The sequence below is a fragment of the Coptis chinensis genome, chromosome 3 (assembly GCF_015680905.1).
Source record: "Coptis chinensis isolate HL-2020 chromosome 3, ASM1568090v1, whole genome shotgun sequence".
Classification (NCBI taxonomy): domain Eukaryota; kingdom Viridiplantae; phylum Streptophyta; class Magnoliopsida; order Ranunculales; family Ranunculaceae; genus Coptis; species Coptis chinensis.
This window is the reverse complement of record NC_141458.1, coordinates 67,239,224-67,247,641: the sequence shown is the minus strand read 5'-3', so window position 1 is coordinate 67,247,641 and position 8,418 is coordinate 67,239,224. Positions and strand designations below refer to the sequence as shown.

At 36.3% G+C, this 8,418-nt stretch overlaps 1 long non-coding RNA gene across 1 annotated transcript; it reads left to right on the top strand.

Moving 5' to 3' along the window:
• The first annotated feature begins 540 nt into the window (after positions 1-540).
• Positions 541-3,717, top strand: LOC147510494 (uncharacterized). Its single transcript, XR_015218867.1, has 2 exons — positions 541-3,072; positions 3,244-3,717. It is a non-coding gene; the product is annotated as an uncharacterized LOC147510494 (long non-coding RNA).
• Positions 3,718-8,418: the final 4,701 nt, after the last annotated feature.

Below are 8,418 nucleotides of genomic sequence, written 5' to 3'. Positions count from 1 at the left end.
TCAGCAACTCTTTGATATTGCATGGCAGGGTTTGAACTCCAGAGCTCTAATATCATCACCCAAAAATTTTATCAACTTTACTAATCGGCACACATATTAGCTATCAATTCATTTAAGGTATGTAACAAAAGATAGAACATGCATTTGAGACAGTTGGAATAGTACCGTAGGCAGCCAATTACAACGACTTACCGTATGAATTTGAGGCAGAACAAGAACTGTAGAAGTGACCCAAAACTACGTTAGCTTGATTTCATAAAAATATGGATATGTAGTCATCTTCTATTATGAAGAACAACCATTTCCTTAACACCATTTTCGACCATCTTTGTTATAATTTACATTTGATCAAGAATTCCATACAATGTTCATGCTATAATGTATAAACTCCAGCTATATTAATGTTTGGGCTTTAACAAAAAAAACTATTAATGTTTTGGCATTTACATTGACCATTGCTGAAAATTGGAGTAGAATGCTTTCATGTTTTGTTTTGCTAGTAAAATTACACGACTACTTTTATATGAGCTCCCCATGAACAATAGATCTTAGAACGATCATCTCTCAGTGTGAATTTGATTTTTGTAGGAGGGAATTCTTATTACTACACCAGAAATCTCAAAGATGATCACAAAAATTTCATTTTCAAACGTATATATGTGTGCAGTTATTTCTAACCAGGCCCGGGGGATTAGTCAAGGTGCGCATAAGCAGTCCGGACACCCGGTTAGCAAAAAAACAAGAACAGAATTGTGCAGTTTCACGACGTACATACATTGTATTCTTTTTTTTTTTTAATCTCTCTAGACAATACGTTATGTAGTTTTAAATACCGCGACAAACGCAGATCAGATGATTAGATTCAGTGTACTGGTTAAAAGAACAGGGTAACAACTTAAATAAAGACACCTTTATGGTTACCAACAACGGAATGTGAGCATCACATGTAACTTCAATCAGAGCATGAGACAGAAGGACATTGGAGGGTTGTGTCAACATCCAAGATCCCACTAATAGTTAATGCATAATGGTCACTGACTCACTTGGACTCTGTGTAGAGTGTGAACGTTAGTTTTCAAGCATTAGCCACCACACGGTCAAACCAATCATAACCTTCCAATGTGCAGACATTCTGTCAAACTATCTATCACTTCTTCTTCTCCTTTAGACATTCTACTAAATTCTAACGTTCCAATGGTTTAGATCGACTTTATGCCAATAGCTGAAAGTGATTACACTTCTTAGTGTAGGCCTCTTAAATATGAGTATATTTTTCTTAGTCACCAACTCACCACCAGTGTTTTTTTTAACACCCAGGGTAGTGCTTAGTGCTTCCTAGATGTCTAGATTACCAGGCAGAAATGCTATATGGAACTTGTCTTCGACACACCAGTGGTGTAGTAGTTCATAAAAGATGTATGTATGTAGATCGGAATTCTAATCATAAAAGAAATTTTCGTGAAATCTCGTAAAATACAATATTGACAGTCTGATACCTTCGTTCCTCGCATGGTATAGGACTATGAGCAAGCTCGGCAACGCACACCCATTATAGGACAAAACAGAACATTGAAGTCATACCATGGGTGATGCGTGGTCGCATGGTGCGTGATCCTTGAGACTTGACGGGCATCATAGTACTGAACCATGGGACACTTTCCTCGAGTCCCTCGACCATGACACAATGTGGCGTGGGTAAACCCTTATCAAATGTATCAAAATGGTCGGCAGCTAGAAATGAGACTAATGAAAATAGTATTATTGGGAGATGATAATTAAGGAAGATAGGGATAAGTGGATTAGTGGACAACGATGGTTACCGAGTTGTTATGACATAAACTTTCGTCAGGGTGAGTCATCAAAAAGACAACTTCTAATGCTTGCTTGTTAGACTAACTTATCATAGACATTATCTGCATTGATTATTTCTACAGTTCTACTTGCATCAGCTAACGTGCGCCTTTAGGACATGAGAGACTAGGACTTGATCAGAATCTCATAGCCCATTTTAATAAATGAGAGGAAAAAGTGATTGGGGTTCACACCTGTGACCTGACAATCCAATCAAGATATCCTCAATGGAAGTTCATTACCATCATGAAAGAGAAAGGTACTTCATAATCCCGTAGATTCTGAGATATGAAGTTTTAACGAAGGAGAGAGAGGGAGAGCTCAATTTGTGATCTCTTTGTACATGAAACTTCCTTTCACAAACTTTAACTAAAACAACAATATACACATAGACGAGACCCATTCCATCTCTAAAAGCTACAAAGAAAACAAAATCCAAACAGCAAAAGAAACAGAAAAATGAAAGAAAACAAATGATTCTGTTTTTGCAAACCTGTATAACACTCCCCCCACGTGATTTACATGGATGAACCAAATTCGATTTTCAGTACATGGAGCTAACAAGTGAAAACATGTATGCCACAGCCACCAAGAAACCATGGACGGCCTTTGTTGGATAGCGCCGTACGTATGATCACTAGGACTTGCGCTTACCCGTTCTACCATTTTTAGTTTTGGAGCGATGGTCGCCGACTGGCTTGCTGAAAACACTACAAAAACCACAAGCAGATACCTTAGGAGATGGTGGATCAAGAGAAGGTGTTACCTTCCCAGTTCGATAACCACGTCCTCCATTGGATCGGCTGCGCTCTATCATTTTGATTGATCCCACACTTTTGCTTTGTCTTAGCTCTCTAAATTCTGAACCGCCTTCTTCTTTTTCATTTTTTTCTTCTCCTTCTTTTTTCTTTGCCTTGTCCAATTCTCCGGATGCCAATGGATCTTCCCATACCAAACCTGATGAACCTTGCCTCCTGAATGAAATTGCAGATCTTTGCAACCCAGCCATACCCCTTCCCTTCCCTTCCTTTCCTTTCTTCCTATCTTTCTTCCTGCCTTTATCTGTGTTGTCTATATTACATACATCATCTGTAGCTTTGCTTGATAATCCATGTGACTTTCTATGTCCACATATACTTGTTGTTCAGCCTTTTTCTATATATATAGTAGAGACAAAATGTCAACTGAAGAATGTAGAAATCAAAACAAGGCATTCTCATGGTAAAAATCAAATAAAAACACTACGAGTATAGGAGACTGTTGAGCTGTAACAGTCCTTCATTGTCGTTGTTTTCATTGATAAAATGATTCACATATTTTAAAATCCTAAGCTAGTGGTTAGTACAGTTGGTTTAATATGTATATTTTTGACGGATTCTTTGTCAATTGCAGAGCTGACCCGGAATGCATTCTGTCATCAACGATAAAATGAGACCTCGTTCTAATCCAACGATTGAAAATTGTCGATAGTTACTAATGACTTCGGAATTCAACCAAGAAACATGGTGTTCAAACCTGAATTAAACAAATTCAGATTTGATAAACTGCCAGTCTCACGCTGTACAAACCGCACTTATGGGTCCCAGCATTCTCAAGGCAACATTGACAGTTGGACTAAGTCTAGTGATCATCTATAAGCTAGATGAATTTCATCTTTCTTAATAAATCCCAGTTACAATAGAAAGACAGCTTAGACTTCTTTCATTCTTCATGAAATATCTCCCGAAATTCAACATTTGGAATGTATGTGTTTCTTTGATTTAGAGAAATAGTCAAATAGGCATGCATTCAACACCTGGGTTGCCATTGAATTTTTTGTTTATTGCATTTTCCCCCCCAAGAATTTGAGGTTCTTTTAAGTTTTAATATTCAGGATAAGCAGTAGTAAATACACTTATAGTTGCATAATATAACTTTTCTCTGTATCAAGGGTTGTCTCACGATCAAGAAACGAGATTGACTGGAGAATCCGATGTAAATGGCTAATGAGACATGGGAACTGATGCAGATGTGAATGATGATTCACTCGTCCACCACATCATAGAACAATAATGGAAGACTACTTAGAAGCCGGCAACAATTAGCCATATTGGCATGAAAAACTAACACTGACAAAATGGACAGAGCTCGATATCTGAAGAGGAACGTTTTAGATTTCAGTTGGCAAATTAAAACTGAGGTAGCAGGACAAACTTTTTACCCCTGCAGGCTGCTACCCGCTTGGGCATTATCGTTCCCAACACTATGAATCGAAAAACTAAGAGCCTGACGTCATAAGGATCTGTTTATCAGGTGGATAGATGTAGACAGACTCCAGTCCCAACCACTGGGTTGATGTACAGACTGGTGTGTGGGACAGTAGATTAACTCAATGGAACAAAGTTGTCCTCCGAACCCAACAGAAAATTGTTACTTGGCCCACTGACTAGTATGGTTGTCCTAACCCTTACAGTAACAGTTCACTGCACATCAGCATATCTTTTATTTCTCGGTTTCTTCATTTATCATGGACATACTCAAACACACCCGTATTCAACTTCTTTAGGAGTGACCATTTCTTAAAAAGGGACACCTGGGGATCAAACATGTTGGAATCTCTTGTGTATTTCTAAATACTAGTGTGTGTGTGCAAAGTGGAGGAGATGAACAAATGGTATTCTCTCCACTTTAGTGCATAGTAGATAATCCTACATTGGTTATCCATCACATCGGGTAGGGTTCGGGCCTGGGCTTGGGCATACTGTTGTGGGTAGTGGTTTGACCAATAGCTTAAACTTGTTTTGCCTTTTTTCGAAAGCAGCAAGTTTTGTGTTCTATTAGGAGTTGATATCTCTTCCTTCTAACCTCTATAAATAATTTGTGAGTCCATAGAGAAAAAGACTTGATCGAAACTCAACTCGGAGAAACGTAAAACTCAAACGGTTCTTTTTCTTCTTTTTTCTTCTTGTCGCCCGCCGTGAGAGAGTTATATTTTTTCAGAGGGTAGTGCGTTCTAGTGCAAAGTCGCCATTGTTAACCATTGAATCCTCGTGAGGAAGACATACGCTTGCCTTTCTCGCACCATTGGAAGGGGCTTAAATCTTTCCTTAAGGACGACTTAATCCGCGCCTTGGTTATTCTCGCCATGGCCGTCCATATCTCTTCATTACTACTCCGCGTTCATCGTTCCTTACGTTTCTACTTTAGTTCTTTGTGTTCATATAACTATTCTAACAATCTTAAGGAAAGAGTTTTGTAGTAGAACAAAGGAGAGTGCTTTAATACGACAATCAAAAGATAAGTCTTTTACTTTGAGTTATTGTTTGTGTTATTGGGTTATGACTTTAGAAATTTTCTAATAATTTCGTTTTTGGTAGGGAAACCAATTAAAGGTTGAATATTTATTGATCTTTTGTGTTTTATCAAACCCTATATGGTTGTAGACCTTTCTCCTACGTTTGTGAGAGTCAAATATGAGATTTCTATCAAGAAAAACGTCAAAGTTCGTCTTTTTGACAGCTGCATCACTCGTTACAGAAACTGTTATAACTTTCAGCTCAGAGCTCGGTTTTGCAATCCGCTTCTTGTGTTGGATAGTTGATTCAAAGAGCTTTCCAGTGGTATAAGGCTTGATACCCAATTCGTCCTGAGCTGGTTTAGAATTACAGTTCTTTTGAACTGTTTTTCTAGAAGGAGGAAAATATGGTAATCCGGTTTTTCAATCGGTTAGGTATCGTATTCTTTCACTCTTTGCAATTCTTTTGGTTTAATTATATGGTGATATTCTTGCCTTGAGTTGCATGCTAGTTTTCTTAGGAGGGAAATCCCTAAGCTTAAACTTCTTTAATAACCTAGTCAACAAATTATCGTGTTTTCAATCGAGGAATTAATTGGTTTGACTAGAAGTAGTTTGATATTAATTTTCTTTGTACATATGTAGATGTATGTAGATGGTCTAAGAGAGACCTTAAGATAGTTAATATCAACCACACTCAAATCTTGGATAGTAATTATAATGTATTCAATGCATAATTGCTTACCTTTATTGAGTTAACGTGTTGTTAGACGATGGTTATAATTGTACTGTTGTGAAAATACATGTTAGATGAAGTAACTTGTAGCTTATATCCAATATAGCATATGTTAAAGTTGTGTAGCATGCTAGTTTTGGATATTAATCATCGTGGATTTACTTTAAACTTGATGATAATTTATTGGTAAATTTTTCTAGTTGAAGACATTAATGGGTTGAGCCATTAGATGTTGTGGTAGTACTTGAGGTCTTGTTGATAGGGTATCCTATCTTGCTTGAGCTCATGTAAAAAGAGGAGGTGAAGTCCTCAGTTGTTTTGCATATTCAGTGGCTAGATTTGCTTAAATATCGTATACTTTTTGTTGTGAGGGGTACAATTAAAGTTTAGTTTTCCTGAACCTATGATATGATATTTACCATATTTGGCATGAATGCATTATTTAACATTGACATGAAGTTTAACCATGTCATATATTATTAAGTAATGAGCATCGTTGTCTACGAGAGGAAACAATCAATATCCTCTTAAACCTAATTTAGTCAAGGAGATGTAAGGTAATGGTTTGTCTTCTTAGACAATATCCTCCAGTGACTATTTTAGACAAGGAGATGTAACGCTTGTAGATTGTCTTATTAGGCATTATCCTCCTATGACTATGGATAAATAGCCAAGGTGATGTACAAGTGCATGGATTGTCTCCCTATGACAGTTGGAATGTTGAATGATGATAATGATATTATCTCGGGTAAAACCCTTTTCATCTAATTCTTCTATTCTTTAAGATTCATTAGAATCTTTTGTGGATTTCCTTTCATATAGATAACATGAACATAATATGACTATGTTTAATATGATCCAGAATCATAGACTTGAGTAAAGTATATTCTTGTCATAAGAGTGCATTTTATTGTTGTTGTTTCTTTTAGTGTTTGTAGCGGTATAATGTGTTTTGCATGTAAGTTTGATTAGGTTGAGTAACTATTGAACTGTGGGGGGTGGTGACCCATATGCATAACAACGTTTTTACCATAGTTCATCTCACAAGATAATTGGAAAAACATGAACTACAAAGTATGGAAAGGTCTTGGGCCTATCCAAAAATGCTTCAAAATGTGGGGGTGTCTTGCCAAGGCTATTGTGAATGAATCTAAAAGAAGTCTTTTTGAGACCTAGAATTATCTAGTAGATGTTCATTCTTTGAAACTCATAATAGTGATGTTTGTTTTCGGTTGTCATGAGTGATAACAATTTTGTAGATACCACACTATTATTGAATGTCTTATATGCTAATTTTATTTGAGGTTGTGCTTTTCGAGAAATCGCATAGAGTGGTTGAATGTTCATAATGAACTACATAAGATAATCCCATTATTTCTGCACAAGAAATTTGGAAGACTATCAATGAGTATTTCCACCATTCACGGTGATGATGTTTATATGTTTCTTGAGGAAGATTCATTAACCTATAAGAAAGTTGTCCATGCCTATGAGAAGTGTCCTTTTGAAGGATACAACTCCTCTAAACCGGACTCTTGATTTATGGGGGATCTATAGGTTGAATTGGATCTTCAAGAGAAAACTAAAACGTGATAGTTGTATTGCAAAATACAATGCTAATAATAATAGCCAAGGGGTTTCAATCGAGACAAAATTTATACTATTTTGAAACCTTGCTCATATAACTAGAATTTCTTCTACAAAATTCTAAAGACTCTAGTTAGTAGTTGTGCTGGAACTACAATACCAAGTAGTACCAGGAGATGAAATTTGAAGGTATACAATTTAGTTAAATCTTTGTATGAGTTGATTCAAGCCTATAAATGGCATGAGCAATTCAACAACATATTAGTGTCATATGGATGTCAAAGTACCGTTGTTGATAAAAAATGTGTACTTTCTTTAGAGCAAAGCAAGACATATGTGTTAATCTCTCTTTGTTTAGATGATTTAATATCATGAGTGCTAGCATTGAGAATGTGTATGATGCGACGGAGAAATTCCTATTTGAAACACATCATAAACCGCCATTGAAAATGATAGTTTATTATGTTGTTAAACTCATTTTCAGAATCGCTATATTCAGGTTGTCAAGATGTTGACGTTTGAATATGGTCAAGGCCACAACGCACTTTAAACCGGACCGCCGGATGGTATAGTGGAAATTTCGCACTCTGAATTGAATGACCGTGAATATAGGAATTAAAACTCATGTTGGTCTCATTATATTGTTATAGCACTTAGTAGAAATATTTTTCATTGAAAAGTATGGGTATTATGATAGTAAGCATGTGTTAACACCTTTTGTGGCAAATATCCATCTTATGAAAAATAATCTCTTTGTGTTTTCTCATACTAAATATGTCAATATCAATGGTAGCCAATTGTACTTGATGGATAATGTATGAGAGACATGACATTGCCTACATTAATGGCATACTGAGCTGATAACTCATTGTGTCCTTATAAGAAACTTTGATGTATATTGTCAGATTATCCAAGTACTATAGCAGAGCCATTGATTACGGACTGATATTTAGTAGATTTCCATCATTGT